Source organism: Hyperolius riggenbachi, chromosome 11 (genome assembly GCF_040937935.1).
Source record: "Hyperolius riggenbachi isolate aHypRig1 chromosome 11, aHypRig1.pri, whole genome shotgun sequence".
NCBI lineage: Eukaryota > Metazoa > Chordata > Amphibia > Anura > Hyperoliidae > Hyperolius > Hyperolius riggenbachi.
The window spans coordinates 112281726-112300559 of record NC_090656.1 but is presented as its reverse complement, the minus strand read 5'-3'; the positions used below and the strand labels follow the sequence as shown (position 1 = coordinate 112300559).

At 43.4% G+C, this 18834-nt stretch overlaps 1 protein-coding gene and 1 long non-coding RNA gene across 4 annotated transcripts in view; one reads left to right on the top strand and one right to left on the bottom strand.

Annotated features, from left to right (window-relative positions):
* IGF2 (insulin like growth factor 2) overlaps positions 1 to 18834 on the top strand; it is a 53574-nt gene that overhangs the window by 9928 nt on the left and 24812 nt on the right. The gene's annotated exons all lie outside the window — the stretch shown is intronic.
* LOC137538885 (uncharacterized) lies at positions 1910 to 16948 on the bottom strand. 2 transcript variants are annotated; one of them, XR_011024896.1, is made up of 4 exons: positions 16859 to 16948; positions 16170 to 16246; positions 9231 to 9563; positions 1910 to 2232 (listed from the first exon to the last, which is right to left on the bottom strand). It is a non-coding gene; the product is annotated as an uncharacterized lncRNA (long non-coding RNA). The 2 variants fall into 2 exon arrangements; XR_011024895.1 differs by having other exon boundaries at positions 16823 to 16933.

Here is an 18834-nt window from a genome sequence, read left to right as displayed (position 1 = left end):
AGCCGCATGCGTACGGGTATGGAGGGAGCCCCTGTGATGCGGACAATTGGCCGCGTCCGCCAGAAGTGATGGGCCCGGTACCGGCGGTTCCAGGAAGCGGAGGATGGCGGCGTGGGAGCAATCCAGGCTTATGGGGCTGGAAGAAGCCCCAGGTATGTATAAAAGCTTTTTCTATTTTAACAGCCCATTCCTCTCTGGTTCCCTTTAACAGAAGGAGCCGAGATTTGAACCCAGGGCCCATATGCAATTCACTTTTTCTCCTAAATTTCTCCTAGATGATATTTTTACATATTGTCAAAAAAATACCTTTGAACAAAATACTTAAAATAGTTTTGATAGTACTTTTTCATCTATGTTTTGGTACTTATTCAGGCGCAGAGTGCTGAAAAGTAATTTTAACCTTTTGAGGACTGACAAAGTTTGAATCTACATCCAGCAGGTGGTGCTGCCGCCCTGACTGGACGTAGATTCAACGTCCACGATAACGATCCGTCCCGACGTGATCATGTGCACCGGAGAGGGGAGATTAACCTGTCATATGACAGCTGACATCTCCCCTCAGTGATCAGAAGCCATCGCGTATGGCTTCTGATCACGTGATCACTATGATCGCCGGCGGATCATAGTGATCACTTACAGAGCTGCAGCGGTAGGGGGGGGGGGAGGAGGGGGAAAGAAGAGGATCTACTCACTTTCCTGCCGTTCCCCCAACAATCGGCGCTCCCATCCACTCCGGCCGGTATCCCTGCTGTATTGACAATAAGTGTCGGGTCCCGACGTCATTAAGCCGCGACCCAGAACTTAATGTCAGTACAGCGGGGAACAAAGCGAGAGCGCAGGTGTCCACAGCTGCTCATCGATGGAGCCTAGGAGGTGAGTAAAGGATGCTGGCGAAAGGGGGGACACACAGCCCAGCAAACCCCAACAGGGATCCGGCTGCCTGACCCCCTAAACGCCCCCGCATGTAAAATGCCTGGTCCTTAAGGGGGGTAGGCAGCCGGTCCCGAAGGCGTTAAAAAGAAATTGTAAAATTATCTCCTAGGAGAAAACTCAAGTGAAAAAGTTGAGCCCTTAACCATTACTCTACTCGTGCACACCCCCAAATGGCTGTGCACTGCTGTTTGGGAGCATGCAAGAGTATAAAACACAGAGAAGAATGTGTGGTTCAGCATAATAAAGAAGGGCAAAGCACAGAATCGGAGTGGCCTACTAACCTGGAGAGCCACAAGGATTATGGGAAACTGAAAGAAGCTCCAGATATAGCCACATCCTAATTTTATTTTCAGTTGAGGTTTGCTTTAAGGGACCAGGTCTATTACTCTGTAAACAAATAGTTTTTCCTCTTCGTTCTAGAAACTAGTGGTTCGAAATTTGATAAGAGGCATCCTCTCACACAGGTTAACAGGGACCACATAAATTGAGTATTTCATTCCTACACAGGTATAGGTTAATCAGTATGCTTCTTGTTCTAGCGATATCCACCTCCCACTACCACCACGACCACCCCCAGCACCTAACCCTAATCTACTCCTGACCCAAAGGTGAAAAACACCTACATCCTCAGAGAATGTTTAGTGGCAAAATACTAAGCACTGAGATCACCTGAAATCTGCACTGAAACCACTCGGCATTGAAATAAATATGGTTGAGATCACACATGGTGTTATGATGTCGGGGATGTTTCGGCAAATTGGTCCCCACTGAACAGGGTATAATCTGCATTGTGCAGTGATGGTGTTTAGATAATTTTCCAAGAGACTGTTGATCAGTAACTGAACATCTGTTTTCTTCTAAATATCAAGTTACAAGTAACAAAGTTCAATTCTCCCCTTCCCTTGCCTCCCCCCCCCCCCCCCCCCCCAAAAAAAAGGAAGTCCTTAGTAAATGTTCCTGTTTTTTTATTTTTTTTATTTAGTATGTTAGGCAAAGTCAGGAGTGAAAATCAGTCTTATCCACCCAGAAGGCCCTCCAGGTCTTTTGTTTTTTTGTGCCCCCTGCTTTCCAGAGACCTCACAGAGATATTACATTATGAAATCATACGTCTAATGAGATCCCGCTGTGCAAGTTTATTTGTAACATGAACGGTGATTCTTCCAAGAATGCCTTGGATAACTCTCACCTAGACTTACAATCCAAGAACACAATGAACGTCAGTGCCAGCAGTAAGTGAAGACAAACCTGAGTGCTGTACACATGTGCGGTGCCTTCTCTCCCTGTCTTTCCCTTTGGGATCTGCAGTTGTGGAGACAGGAAAGAGTACAATAAGTAGAGCAGTTATCTCAAAAGCATCCATTTAAAAGGATTTCTAGCCAACTAAGTTGTTTCTTAGTGAGCAGATTTTGAAACCTGGAAAGTGAATAACAAACTCCCCACCCAGTGCAGGTAATTACTCCTGTAGCAAGATGGGAAGTTTATGTGCAGTCTGTACTTCACAGAGAGAGTACAGGTTCCAGGCTGGAAAAGAAGAGCAAGCAGCTCCATTCAGCTTTTGAAATTAATTGCTAGCTGTAAATTAAAGTGCAATATATTTGTTTCCTCTATATAGCTGTAGGTACATGTTCTACATTGTTGGGTGGGTTAAAAACTGGTTTGTAGGTGAAAGATACAGGCCGAGTGAGGCTCTCCAGAAACAGATGTCATCCTCCTCCTTTCCCACAAGGAAGGGTAAGCATAAAAAGTCAGGCTGCTGTAGACTGTCACAGGCATATGGTGTGACTCAACCTAAGAATGTCATTGTATCGGGAAACAGTAACAAAAATGGACCTAACCTCCAAGGCAATCAACCAGGCTCCTTGTTTCATTTCAAGCATGAAGCCACATTGTCTGCTATGAGCTGCAGCTCCACTTTTTGATCCATTTCTCAGAAATCAGCCTTTTTTTATATGTAATGGCGCTTAACCCATAGCTCCATTACGTCTTTGAGCAGAACTCTCTGGGATGTTGTAATGTGCTTTAGTAAATCACCTCATGAATCTGGGTTAGCTGTACTAGGGCAGAATGACCATCTATTCAAGGCTTTATATTGCTGACTATCTGAAATATTTGTTCCCTGGCAAGCCATCAGCTAGCACGCAACACATGTTACAAGCTTTAAAACTTGGTCAGGGTAGCCCTTTGTTTGTGTAGATGTCCATAGAGAGCGGTAATAGATATATGTCACAGGGAGTGAAATCCTTTCAGTAATTACAGGCAGTTCTGCATCTTCTAGAACATCACATACCACATTTTATATGGACCAGGGTAGGCCTGTTCTGTTCTGTGGAACTACACCAGAGGGATTAACCTAGTAACCCATTAGGCACATATTATATCCAAGAGCTAGCAAGTAACTTAATAACTTTCCAGTAAAGACTTTACAAGTGCATAGCTGTTCTTTCTCTATTACTGTCTGTGCTGTCTGGAGTACTATAATTCTGCATTCTCTTGTCAGGCTGTCTTCTATTACTCCTCATGAGACTTCAGTAAAGAAGGCAAAATGGCTGCCCTGTTGCTCTTTAGCTATGCATCCCAGCAGGCAGGGGCGTAGCAAAAGCCATAGCAGCTGCTATGGGGCCCAGTAGTAGAGGGGGTCCAGGTGGTACTTGATGCATTCACTAATAGCGTTCTTGTGTTCCTCCAGGATCTGACTTCGTCCTAGTGCCATGGACTTTATGCAGTGTAGATTGCATGCGAATGTAAATTGCTCAATTAACTTTTATTCATAAAGTAGGGGCAGGGGGCATTGCAGAGCTGAAAAGAGTAGGAGAAATGGGGGGGGGGGGGGGGGGGGGGGGGACAGGCATGTACAGGGAGTGGTCCTGATGCTCACTGCTCCCCGTCTTCTCCTCTGTCCGTCTCCTTTGCCTACTAAATGCCTCCCAGCAGCCTCTTCTGAGTCTACATTAGTGGGCAGGCACTGGCCCAGCTGCACTTGTCCTACATCATACCAGAATGGGGGAGAGGTGGGCATGAGGAAAGTTCCCTGTATATGCCTCCCCCCCCCCCCCCCCCCGTTTCTATTACTCTTTTCAGCTCTGGTATCCTTTAAGAAAGCCTGCATCTGATGGTCCCATGAGAGTTTTGCTATATCCAGCCATGCCACTACCAGCAGGTCTGCTGAATGCTAGTCGGTTTCCACGCAAACCAGAGGCACAGGCTGACGAAGTCTGCATTGAAATGAGCTTGAAATAATTCTTAGAAATGAGTGGGTTAATACGGTACAATCCATCCGTATGCCAATAATTCTAGATTGGGTTGACCTTGTGTGCTATCCAGAAGGTACAGTGCGTCCTTTTGCTTTTAGGGGGGACGCATAGAGCACATAGAGGGGATGAAAGAGGAGACAGACCATAATGCACATTTGGAAACAGAACACCCCTTCATCATATTAGTGTCTCTATGGACAGAATATTCAGGCAAAACAAGCGAAAGCAGCCAGAATGGAGAGCTAAGTGGTGGCGTCTTGCCAGCTGAAAAAGTCTGTTGTTTGCTTGTTTCTTTCTCTTTCTCTCCCAGTTGCCTTCTCTCTGCAGTGATTGTTTGGAAAAGGAGAGAGGGAGAGAGAGTGCAGAGTTGGAAAGGCTCCTGCATTGTTGAGCAACAGGGAATAGGGGGCATATGAGGGAACTTTTAGCATGCAGGAATAGCAGCAAGTGAGCAGATGTTGCTGATTTCCCACCACTTCCTTGCTCTACACCTTTAAAACTTTTTTTTTTCCCTCGCCCCATTAATTGTGTATTTGAAACAAAATGCAGATGTGATGATTTGATCCAGAGAAAGTTTCCAGCTGCTGAGAGGTAGAATTGTTACTGTAACAAGGCTGAAGTGTCAGAAGTGCTGTAGGTAGTGGTGGGGCAAAATCATTTCATCTTCAGCTTAAAGTTAACCCGAGGTGAAAATAAACTGGTGAGATGAACAATTGTATTTAGCCTCCTACTCCTATAATGACTTTTTTTTAGTTATCCCATGGCTTTATTTTATATTTAAACATTTGCAAAGTAGATTGAATGTTTTGTTGCCTCTGCTCAGTAGAAGCCTAATAAGTGTCCCAGAGTTAGAAAAATGGTCAATAGTTCATGTATTTTATCTCCCTCTGCTCTCAAAAGCTGTATTCTGCCAGGAAAACCTTTATGACTCTGTATGATTTATATTGTTGTCTGTGTCCTGCTGAGAAGATTATCCCTCACTTTCTAGTGGTAGTCAGTGGGGTTGAATGTGAGGTAAATTCCGAAGAGTTATGGCTGCCAGTGAAACAAAAGTTGGGGATAATTCTTCTATGGAGAAACATGTTTCAGGGTTAACTATCAAAAGTGCATTTTCCCCATTTGGAGACATTTCTTCTGTTGCATTGCTGGGGTAGGAAGTAGAGAGAAAGCAGGAAACTCTATCAGTTGCAAAAATGTTGTCCTTTGTTCCAATTTTAAAGTACACATCACTTCGAAAGGCCAACAGCATGGCATTAAAATTGTTTTCAGGTAGTGCATTAACCTCCCTGGCGTTATGATTATTTCCAGATTTTAGTGTCTGAAAGCGGTGCAATTTTTCACAAGTTTATAGACCCTAAAAATCATACCGCTAGTTAGGTCTGCATTTTACACATCTTCCATGGATGCAGCTCGGGGTTACCGCTCTGAGCTGCAGTTTTTCGGCCCCAGCCTGACTCGGGATTACTGCTAAGAAGGTTAAGCAGACTTACAATTGTTGAATCTCTAAGAAAACATCGTTCTGTTTCCTGAGATACAGCCCTCCATGGTGAGACACAGCTGATTTGGTACCACTTGTATCCCTCCCCCACAAGCTTCTATGTTAGTACGGCCCAGCCACTTACTGTTAGCACACCTGCATAAACGGGTCTGTCACCCAGCACTAAACTGCCTCTGCAGTCTTGTTGGTCTGTGCTGTGCAATCAGAAGCTCTAGTCTTGGTAGTACATTTTTTTTTGATGCTCCATTAATCAGCGATTGGTCACCAGTCCCCGAAATTTACAGTCTGATGCTTCATTCACTTGAATGGTATAACAGGTTAAAGGGAACACGAGCTGAGAGGGATATGGAGGCTGCCATATTTATTACCTTGTAAACAATGCCAGTTGCCTGGCAGCCCTGTTGATCTTCTTGTATAAGTAGTGTCTGGGTGAAAACCCTGGAACAAGCATATGGCTAATCCAGTAAAATCTGAGTCAGCTGAGTCAGAGTACCTGATCTGCTGCATGCTTGTTCAGGGTCTATGGCTAAAAGTATTCGAGACATAGGATCAGGAGGACTGCCAGGCAACTGGTATTGTTTAAAAGGAAATAAATATGGCAGCCTCTATATCCCTCTAACCTTGGGTTCCCTTTAACAGCTGTGACCAAAACCTTTAGAAAATGAAAATGAATAACGGCCACTAGACTTTCATTACTGCTGTGTATCGCTACTTCTTAGAGTGCTAATCTGCAGCAAAATGGCTTCCTCTGACCTATGCCTAACCTCAAAGGACCACTAAAGTTAGAGGGATATGAAGGCTGCCATATTTCTTTATTTTTAAACAATACCAGTTGCCTGGTGTCCTGATGATCTTTCATGCATCAGTAGGGTCTGACTCACACACCTGAAACAAGGACATGGAGAATGCAGTCAAACTTCATTCAAACATCTGATCTGCATGCTTGTTCTGGGTCTATGGCTAAAAGTATTAGAGGCAGGTGATCAGCAGAACAGTCAGGCAATTTGCATTGTTTAAGAGGAAATATATATGGCAGCCTCCATATCTCTCTCACTTCAGTAGTCTTTTAACCCAAACCCTTGTATCCTGTAAGTAATAGTAAAAGTATACCCTTCTTTACCACAACTCCCCCCCCCCCCCCCCCTCCACACACACACACACACAGTTGTGACTTGACTTGAACCTAGCAACTTTTATTAAACCTTCTCCTGCCTGTAGACTAAAGCTATGCTTTCACCTATGTCTAAATCCAATTTATTTCCTAATTTCCACTCACCTAACCCTAATCTCACTAGACCCTAATTTCCTCTACAACTTTGAACAGTTTAACTTTCAGCATCACTATTGCTGCTATATTTCATATCACTAGAGGACATGAGTGGCCTCACATCCAAGGTCGCATGTCTATTGTGAAAAAGTCCCCACAGGAGGAGCCATCTTACCACTCTGAAAAGTATCTGTTCTGCAAATATCTGTATGTAAAGTGTACACTGTTGAAATGGCTTAGGGCCCGTTTCCACTAGTGCGGTGCGAATCACCGGGATTCCACCGCTGACGAAATCGCATGCGGATGCGATTCCGCGGGCGATTTTTGCCGCGATTTCGCATAGGCAGGGTATATGCGAATTTAACCATGTCACTGCCTGGTTCAATTTGCATTAGTTTTCATGCGAATTCGCACGCGAAATCGCGGCAAAAAACGCATGTGCATTTTCCCTATTAAATGCATTATGTGCGAATCGCCTGCATTCCTCACGCAGGCGAATTCTGCAGGCTCTACCATGCAGAAAAATCCTGCACAGAGAAACGCTCAGAAATCCTGACAAGTGGAAACAGTCCCATCCACTTTCATTGCCTATGCGAATTCGCATGCAGGCCACGCATGCGAATTCGCCCTGGTGGAAACGGGCCCTTACAGTTGTTCAAACAATTGAAAGCATATTATTAGTTACATCATTCCATGATTATGTATACAGTATATACTTCCTGTGCATTCTGGGTAGGTGAATGTTCTCCATGTCCTCATTGGTATATTCACAGTATTGTGGAGGAGAAAGCTGAGGCTGCTATTCCACAGAAAATCGCTGTCTTGAGGTTGGTCAAGTCGCGGGCCAACCTCAATGTCTAGTGGCAAACTCCCTCCCTTAAAAAGTTTACTGGTGTCTAATCCCCCCCCCCCCCCCCCCCATACAGTTCCCTGGTGTCTAATGCTCTCCCCCTTACTCCCCCATATGGCTTCCCTAGTGATCTACTGCTTCACTTCCAATATAGCTTCCCTGGTGGTCTAGAGTGGGCCAAATATAATGCGAAGTGGGGAAACCACTTGCAGGCCAAATATGATGGTGTCAGCATAGCATGCATTCTCCACTTATGGGTGATCCTTCCTACTGCTACTCCATGTGCTGGTAGTGTGCCCGCAATATTTCACTAGCGATGCCAATCGTGGCTGTGATCGCACGGAAGTGAAGAGCGCATGCTGTGCTCACAGTACCGTGCGTAGCATGCACTCCCTAGTATTAGCCCATGCTGCTTGTGTGGGATAGGTGTCAGAAATCGCCCCCCATATGAGCTCAGTGGTATTAGCCACATTGTTTATTGTCAGACTTACTCCATGTAACAATATTCAGAATCCCTCTTTAGCAATCCTGAACAGGCAACAAAGTAATATAATTTAGATGTTTCAGTGCTCTGGGCCAAGCTGTACAGGACAACCGGCCATTTGGTAATGGAATGCTTGAAATGTTAGCAGCCTAGCAATACACATGTTAATTCAGTTCCATTAGAAGATCTCAGTGCTCTACGGCCAAAGATCAAGATGCTATTTGAGCTTCCTTAAGAAGGTTAAAGATGTTTTCCACCATCTCACTACTGTGTTACAGGCAATGTGGTCAACACAGGTCAATATGAAATATCCTTGGGGACTGTGAAAATGTGAAAAGTTTTAGGAATTTTACTTCCTCTTTAATCTCAACAGTTACGGGAAATATTACAGGGCCTACCGTGGAAAGCTCCTTATTGAGCGCAGTGCGTGAAATTTTCCAGTAAATACTAGAATAGTAGTATGCCATATTCTTATAGGAATTAAAGTAACAGCTGCCATAAATGGCTCTGCGGTGGTCTTCATCTATGCAGGCTATGTAATATCCAACAGAAAGAAGTGGTTTCAATAGGACACCATTCCATTCAGTAAAAGTCACGAGAAATGGCTATCTCAGCAAGATTCTGAGGTTCTCGCAGGTCACAACTTTGTAAAGCACCTATAAAAGTATAACAGCCAATAAAGATAGGAAAACCTCTTATTTTATACTTAACTGGAACTACCAGTTAATGCATCCTAGCCTGTTGGTACATAAAGCTAGCAACCCCACACCTCCCATTCCATTTACCAAAAATGTTTAGTGAAAATAGGAATTGTAGTTAGAGGAAGCCCTAGGTGAGAGGGATATGGAGGCTGCCATATTTTTTCTATTTAAACAATACCAGTTGCCTGTCAGTCACGACTCTGAAATAGGCATGTGGCTAATCCAGTCAGACGTGAGTCAGAGTACCTGATCTGCACATGCTTGTATCTTCTTCTTCTATATCTTCTTCTTCTTCATCTTCTTCTTCTATATCTTCTTCTTCTATATCTTCTTCTTCTTCTTCTATATCTTCTTATTCTTCTTCTTCTATATCTTCTTCTTCTATATCTTCTTCTTCTTCTTCTTCTATATCTTCTTCTTCTTCTTCTATATCTTCTTCTTCTTCTTCTATATCTTCTTCTTCTTCTTCTTCTATATCTTCTTCTTCTTCTTCTATATCTTCTTCTTCTTCTTCTATATCTTCTTCTTCTTCTTCTTCTATATCTTCTTCTTCTATATCTTCTTCTATGTGGTCTATGGCTGAAAGTGTTAGAGATACAGGATCAGAGAACAGCCAAGCAACTTGCATTGGTTAAATGTCATTGTTTACATTTATATGGCAGCCTCCATTATATCCCTCTTACCTTGGGTTCCCTTTAAATAACTGCTACTTTGTAATACTTCTGTAAGTACATTCTCCTTGCACTACAGCAGAATGAGCCTTGTTAATAAAGACTTCAAAATCTGAACTATGTAGATTTATGTGAATTACCTCTGGAGATGCCATGTGCTTACACTACATTCCTTGTCAAGAAAAATTCAACCGACTATGTTCATTCAGCGTATGCTCAGGTGTTTACTTGCTAAACATACATTTCAGATATACTGTATATAAACAGCTAGGAACTATAATAAAATTAAACTTAAGAGGTTAAAGTAAAAATCCACTACATGAGCAGTACGATTATGATGTTGAATAGGAACTCTGTGAAAAATGTACAGCAAGACATCACGCCTACTGTATAACGTTACATAACTATATTGAACCTTGAAAAAATAATATGGTCACACCTCCTATTGTGATTTAGTGTTAGCAGCTAACAACCACTCAATGTTAGGCATCATGGAATGTGAAGTCCTTTGTTGGGGGGGGGGGGGGGGGGGAGAAGAGGAGAAGGGGGGAATCAGTGGCGTAGCTAAGGAGCTGTGGGTCCCGATGCAAGTTTTACAATGGGGCCCCCCAAGCACTCTGTACATAACAATTGATACGGCGCACCAAAACCTGCCAATGGCAACTACAGTGTCAGAGGTGCAAGAAGGAAATGGGGAACAGTTTTGTTAATGATTACTACTATTCAAAGGATCTATGGAAGTGATTACTATGAGCACAGGACCAATAGAGGGCTAATACTGTAGATGAGGGAGGGCCCTTCGGGGCCCCTCTGGCCCAAGGGCCCCGATGCGGTCGCATCCTCTGCAACCCCTATTGCTACGCCCCTGGGGGACTTGGGGTGTTTGTTTTTTATTTACCAGCTTTATGGCCACTGTACATCATCCATGCTCTACATTCCTTGGTAGACTTCAAAGCTACCTGTGGGTCACATTACAATTGAGTAGGCCGTACATCACATGGTCTTCATCTTACTAGTTCCACCTTGTGGAAGGGCGAAAAGATTTTGAATACTTTAGACAAAAGACAAATAACATTTATATTGCGCTTTTCTCCTGGCGGACTCAAAGCACCAGAGCTGCAGCCAATAGGGCGCGCTCTATAGGCAGTAGCGGTGTTAGAAAGTCTTGCCCAAGGTCTCCTACTGAATAGGTGCTGGATTACTGAACAGGAAAATCCAAGATTCAAACCCAGGTCTCCTTTGTCAGAGGCAGAACCCTTAACCAGTATACTATCCAGCCACTGCGCTTTGAACAGGTTATGTAGGTAAACTTTCATACTACATGAAAATAGAAAGATTGTACAATCAAGATTGTATGGTGGGTGTGTAGCCACCTTTATGAGGAAAAACTGATGGTCATAGAACATGGTTGCCCATTTGTAAAATGTGCAGGTTTTGGTGGAGAGCTTCTAGAATGGACACTTGATTTACAGCAAACCTGAGGCAAACCTAATGGAAAAATGAGACACTTACTTATTAAGAGAGAAGTCTCTGGATCCTCCAGAAGCTTCCAGTGTTCTTCTTGAGAGCACTGCCACTACCCAGGATACAAGAAAGTGACTCTGGCTTACTGCACAGGCATGGCTGTACTTGCACATGCACAGTACAACCAAACTCTTACGCAGTGGGGAGCACGGCCATGATAACATATCCGACAAGCTCTTGTCAGATATGTACTGGGGGTCCATGCACGGCAGTGGTAGTCTCTAGAAGGACAAAGGAGGCCTCTGGGGACTCCAGAGGCGTCTCTCTTCATAGGTAGCTAATTTTTTTTCCATTAGGTTTGCCTCGGGTATACAGTACTTTAAAAACCTCTGAAAATGTCTGAATACAACTTGTTGTAGAATCTTATGTTATTGGCAGAGGGAAGCCTACCTCAGCCACAAGGAATGCTGGGAAGCAGGAAAACATTGACTTCTCAGTGTAATCGCAGAACACTCCTTTTATTATATTTAAACCAACATTATATATGATTAAATATTTAGCAAGATGTCGCTGACAGAGGGCTGTGTAATTAGGATACTTTGACGTCAGTCACTTTACTTTTGCCACCATAACATGCAGAGTTAGCGTGTTTTCTTTTTCTCCCTCTTCTAGACTAATTGCCATTAATCTGTAAATGACCCTGAACTATAATCTCAACAACTGCGTCAGTAGGTGAGCTGTGATTTCATCTTCCCCTCCGGATAGGTGGGATGAGGCGATGATGTCAGCTATCTACTCTTTCATTACCAGAACCCTCCTTTCTCCAGTATTCGTTGATTTGTACTTATAACCGTCAACAGGCTTGGACTGGAAAATTTGCAATGTTGGTGTTTTCAGCTATGGTATTTGTTAAAAGATCTGTTTTAATTCCAAATTTTCATTTTAGTTTTGGATAGTGTTTGAAACATCTTGGTGTTTTTATAGCTCCCAACTGTCCCTCTTTTGGAGGGACAGTCTCTCTTTGGGAACCCTGTCCCATTGTCCCTCTATCTTCCTTATTTGTCCCTCTTTCAGGACTGATGTAAAGATCTATGTAATTTATACGTTTTTTTTTTTTACTGAAAAATGTGTTCAGTTGACACTAAACTTTATTTACATACTTTAAATTGATATATTTCTTAGTTTCAAATGTTAATATGGAGGAAAATAAACCAGGGTAGAAAGGACCAGTGTGGTTTCAATAATAAAACAACATATTTTTCCTATGAAATCTTTATGGTATGTGTGACTAGGACTGTGTTGGTGGCATGGTTAGGGGTGTGGCTTAAGTGTCCCTCTTTCTTATCTCAAAAAGTTGGGAGGTATGTGTTTTTATTATTGTCTGTGTTCCACCTGAGGAAACTCCCCTCACTGTCTGTTTTGACAGGAAGTGGAAAAAATGTTTTTAAGCTGAGGTAGAAACAAATAAAATATATATTTTTAAGATGTGTGGAAGAGTTAGAACAGCAATACATTTTATTGCTGTTGCTCATTTCTTGTCTCTCAGAGCTCCAGGTTTTGTATTGAAGCCACTAGAGTCCAGGGAGGTCTGAGGGACAGGAAGTGATGTAAAAATCTCTCTAGTGGAAATACAAAACAGACACAAATACTCCTTTTTGCACTATTCAAAACTTAAAGGAAACGTTTTTACGAGTTTTAGGCTGAATTTCCACTAGGTGCTTATGGTGCTAGGCACGTCTTTTTCAGAGTTTTCCAGACATCATAGGCATTTGTACATGACGTAGTGCTCGCTGTTTCCATAGCTGTACATTGTTCGTCAACACATGGCCTCCAGAAAAAAAGCAACCTGCTTTTAGTTTGTTTTTCCGCGCACGCAAAAAACGCCTTTTGATGGAAACAGTCCATTGATTTCAAATAGGCTGTCAGTTGTAATGTGTCTTTTCTTCTGTCTTTGTGTGTGGGAAAAATGCTGACATTCAGGTGTAGTGGAGTACTCCCTTAGACTCAGGGCTACAACACTGGCGTGGTGAGTCGAGGCAATTTACCGCACTGCTACTGCAGGGCAATGGAAGTCTATGGGTGCTTTCACATAGCTCCCAACTGTCTCTCTTTTGGAGGGACAGTCCCTCTTTGGGAGCTCTGTCCCTCTCTCTTCATCATTTGTCCCTCTTTCAGGATTGATGCACAGATCTATGTAATTATGTGTATTATTCTACAACAACAAAAATGTGTTTAATTGACTTTAAACTTTATTCCCATCCTTTATATTGATATATTTCTTATTTGCAAATGTTAATATGAAGGAAAGTGAACCAGGATAGAAAGGACCAGCGTGGTTTGAATTATAGAACAACATATTTTTCTTATGAAATCTTTGTAGTATGCGTGAGTAGGGGTGTGCCAAGGGCGTGGTTAGAGGTGTGGCAGGGATGTGGTTTCTTTCTGATCTCAAAAAGTTAGGAGGTATGCTTTCATATTACCTGCGGTGCGCCGGAAGTGCTCAATTTGAGGCGCTTCCAAAACTACACCAGTTTTACTGTCTCTTCACCCTTCAAAATACCCCAATTCTCTCTCTGCAAACTCCCCTCTGCAGCTGCACATGTCTGTATGAAATCTGTACACACATCTGTGATCTGTAGTAAGGTCTGATCTTTGCTCTTTGCATATCGCTTCCTGTCTGTGCTCAGTAGAGATAGACAGAGAAATGCTAATAACTCCACCTTGAACACAAATTTTAATTCAAGCGGTAAAGGCTTGGAAATGGACCAATTTCACTTTTCATGAAGTGCATTTGGTTGGTCCAGTTGCAAGCTGCATACGATTTGCATTAAAATTGCATGCAAACTGGTATTATTAGCTTCTCATTCACCATCTCTAGTGCTCAGGAAGCAGAAGGGATAATTACAGGAACAGGAAGGATAGCAGAGAACAATGATCAGTCCTGAAGTGCTAGTTATGTGAGTAAAGCTTTTACACGACGATGCTGATATAGTAGTGCTGCTGAACAGTGTACACAGCTCTACTGACACCTGCTGGGCCAAGGTGTTTGTCTGGAGTTGTTTCTTTAAAGCCTAGCCATGCCCATTCCACTTATCACATCTATAACCAAACCTGCTGCATCCCTCCCATGCCCCTTTTAGCCCCCTGGTGATGTCATCACCTGGCCTCCGCAGCATTTCTGAAGCCATGCAGCTGTCAGGAGGGAAGGAAGTCAAGTTCTGAGTGTTCCTCATCTGACTATAGGAGCTTGGTAGTGCGACAGCAGCCAGCAGCTGCTGACGCAGTAAGGTTGCTTAGTGTGCAACTATACTACTAGACAGTGCAAAGCAGGTTGTTTCGATGCACGGTGCTCAGTGCTGAAGCTAGGCGTCCAATGGCAGTAATGCCCCGTTTACATCACAAACGCGGATGGCCACGCATGCGGAACGCAACGCATGCGACCGCACGCCATCCGCGTTTGTGTGCGTTGCGTGGCTGATCCCATCACTGAAAAGTGCATGGGACAGCCACGCGTTTTTACAAAAAATGCGTGCAGCATGCGTTCCCGGGCCGCACAGGTCCGGAACGCATGCAGTGTGAACATTAGACATTGCACTCTAGGCTGGAAACGCGTGCAGTGTGAACGGGGCCTAATGCTATAGATTGCCAGACCCCGAGTTACTTCTCACTCTGAGTATCTAACTCCACCGGGGATTTGAGTGGCAGCGGGGTGAACCGCCATTCAGCCCACCCTGTGCCCAGCTCAATGTGGCGTACTAATATGAACGAAGACAGTGACTCATTACTGGGTCACTTTAAAGGAAGCAGTAAAGCAAACCTGTGGGTAAAAAAAAACACACACACAAAAGTCAAATACCTCAGAGGCTTATCCAATACTTCTTGAGCCCACCACTGTCTGTTCGCTGAATCCCTCTTCTTTGCAGCAGTGTGCGGACAGGAGCACGGCTGCACGGACCTATTCGACCAGCTCTACTCGAATAGGTTCAGAGGGTCCTAGCGCTGGAATGGCGAGCATGAGGGGGATGAGGGACGCCTCTGGAATTGAATTTTTCTGCTTTAGCTACACTTCCAGTAAGATGAATATTGAAGCTGTCATTACAAAACACTCCTTGCCGTCCTTGCTGTTGCGCTGTTTCACTACCTCCTAATAGTTTTTGGGACACCAGCCCAGAATAAGTATGAAAATGAGGTGTTTTGACTACTTTGACTGCACTGGCTGTATGCTTGCTCAGGATGTGTATCTGGAAAGCCAGAAAACCAGCAAGGCTGCCTAGCAAATACAATACTATCTTTAAAAGGAAATAAAAAGACAAGCTCCACATCCCCGATTCCAGATGCATAGCATTTTCATGTTTGCTTTCTATCCAGAGTGGAACCAACCCATATTTGACCATAGTTTCACCACACATTGTGATTTGCAAAACAGGCTTGTCAGAACTTAATTATCCAGATGGCCTTATTGCTATCCATTGATGTTTAGGTGGGATAATACGAACTGTTATTGCTGTAGGTAATTGTTTGCAGTTACCATCATCTAAAATTCCTATCCGTTCACTGGAAAAATACTGTGTGGATTTCCAGTCTGGACACTGTGCCTTTTCTGCTTTCTAATACAATTTAAGGCCAGCCAATTAGAGAATTAGCAGAAATAACATGCATGAGGAAAGTATCTCCGTGCCTCTTCATGTTTGACAGGATCTGATTATTATAATAATTATCTGAAACACAAATCTGAATCATCTGAGGTCAGGGAAGGGACCTTACTTTGTTCTGAAATGCTCTGGCTATAGTCTGCAGAGGGGTTTCAGGCTCCTGCAAGGGAAAAAGGCTTAGGAGTAGGGCGGCTCCATATCCCTGTTTGAACTCTGGAGCTCTGTGACCTCAATTGTGAGTGGATGAGGAAAGTTAATCACCAGCCTAGCTAGTTCTGTCACTCACAATGACCACCTACTACCTTTATTCTGAACTAACCATAACAAAAGGCAAGTAAAATCAGCCAGTAAACTGTTAAACGCTGCCTTGGCAAAACACTGCAGCACTGGAAACGTACCTTTACTGCGCCAAATCGGACAGTTGTAGCGCACATCGCCTATTCCATTTCATGCAGTTTATACGATGGTATCTGACCTGCAGAATACAAAGAGCCAGAGTAAATTTGTAAGGACAGAAAAAATGAAATATACAGGAAAACAATGGTAAGTGAAAAAAAGTGGAAGCGGTTCCCTTAGAGCAGTGAAGGCTAACCTTGGCACTCCAGCTGTGGCAAAACTACAAATCCCATAATGCCTCTGCCTCCCCGAGTTATGCTTAGAGCTGTCAGAGTATTGCACTGCCTCATGGGACTTGTAGTTCCACCACAGCTAGAGTGCCAAGGTTAGCCATCACTGCCTTAGAGGCTGTTAACGTGCCTATTTGAGAGATATGGACATTGCCTTTCTTTTTTAGTGTTGCCTTCTTAGAACAGGTAGTTCCATGTGCCCAAAATGCAAGGCCCACATTAAAACAGAGTGCAGACCTGTATGGATTGTACCATCTATAAGTAAATTATACAAGTGTGCAATACAGCTAAATGCTACTTGCGTTGTACTTGTAACTTGTTTTACATATCTTTCTTTGCACAGCTCCATGTAAGATATTTAAACTGTATGACACTGTATAATAATAATAGATCTTGCACTTTACAAGTATAAATATGCAAAATACCCTCTATGGCCTCCAGGCCCTGCTACCTGCTTTCACCTGCAGTATGGGGGTAGGCTCAGTGATCTGTGCAGCCAAGTGTTGATCTGTTTACATGATCCAGCACCACCACTTCCTCCTGGACAGGACACTCACTCAATGTATGCAGACTGACTTTCCATTGACATGAATAGAAAGGCCATCTGCTTCTTACTCAGCAGTGCCATCTAGCAGATGGAGGGAGAACTGGTGGTTTGCTGTGAAAAATGAAGCTCTGGTTTTTCAGATGGTGAGTCTCTCCTTGCTTGTGGGTGTGTATGAGGTGGGAGCAGTCTATGGAGATGAGTATTCCTGAGAGGGCATTTTGTATAACTGCACTTTGTACACTTAGGTGCTAATTAATTAAAATATTACTCCCAGTTCCTTACATCCTGTTTTCAGTCTAGGCTCAAACGAATAGCACATAAAGATTGGCATTAAGTATACAATTTTACAATTGGCCTTCCAATCCAATAGTTATGATCGGAATGCACTGCGGTGCCACATTCTTTTGTGCCTTCCTAGCCTGCCAGTGTGCCTCCCGCAGCCTAATGCAGAGTGGCACAGAAGGCAGACAGAATTTACCTGATCTGGGAGCAGGACTGGCTCTACTCTTAGCCCGATATAGCCGGCTGTAGCAGCCCCCATACACAAGATAACTCGATCATGGCTGCTAAAGGGTTAAATGGCAGTTTTCTGATATCTGTGGTTTCCGCTAGCCGCCGCGCACAGTTTGGAGACGCGCGGCAGCACTTCCTGGTCTGCGGGTACACAGACGAATCCCGTGCAAGGCTATAGGATTCGCTGCTGCCCGTACGGAAAAATGCTGCAATGTTGGCCGAATTGCTAAGGCAAGCAATTCGGGCGGCGGCAGCATTATCCCCTATGGCAGAGTTTCCCCAGGCGATTTGCTTGCTAGGAAACTCTGCAGATTAGGCCCAATTTCCGCAGCAGTGGAAACAGACCCTAACCAGAAGGAATAACAGAAATATACATTTCAGACTATTACCTGAATCTCCACACTGTACTGACATTTTGACAGTTTTAAATTGTGATTGTCCTGTTATTTAACTGTATTTTTTCAATGTTTATCTCCTGTGAGGAGAAAGCTATAAGGTTGTCTATTGTACTGCCAGAGCTCAGTACGGCTAACTGACTGAACTCTTCTTTTTTCATAAATGGCAGTTAAAACCTGAAGGGCTTTGTCGCACAGGTGGCTGAGCTTCTTGCAACTACAGTACTGTACTTCCAGCAACCAGTTACTAGTGGCCAGTTACTAAGCCACTAGCTGCAGCAGTGAGTCAGTCAGAAGCAACTAGTTGCTATCATTGGTAATTCCAGCCCATACAAAACAATCTTTGTTTATAATTGACAGGCACCTTTAAAATGTGACAGTTATAGGAATGTAGTAAGCAAATACAGCTGATTAAGACACCTCACAGCAGGTCACTCAGTGTAATGTGTTTTGACGTTCAATCCCACAAAGTGGCAAGAAAATGTAAACAGGCAAAAGGAACAGCCACATTCCACTTTTTTTTTTCAATCCGTGTGTGTGTGTGTGTGATGGGTGGTATTGTTATTATGGCCATATTATGGCCAGTGGAATCCCATTAACATGAAGGTTGATGATATCTTTAGACCTATTACTTATTTGCAGCAGCAGAAAACAGAAAAGATCAGTACAGTCTGCATGCTGCTGTATTATGTGGGTGGGCTTCTTCATTGTTTTTCAATGCATTCACATTTGTGAAATGTATGTTTGGTGTTATTGGAGCGGACTGCAGTGTTTAGCTATGCCATTTGCAAACACGTACTTCAGAAGAGACCCAGTGGTCATTTACTCAGTTTAAGCAATATTTTAAATGAGTTTATTTACATTTTTCACCGGGTCACGTATATTATTGCGAAATTCTCCATAGATTTTATTCTGCGTCGGAGATATTGATTTAAGGAAGTAATTTCAGGCCTCCTATCCTACTGAGACCCGATCCTGTTTA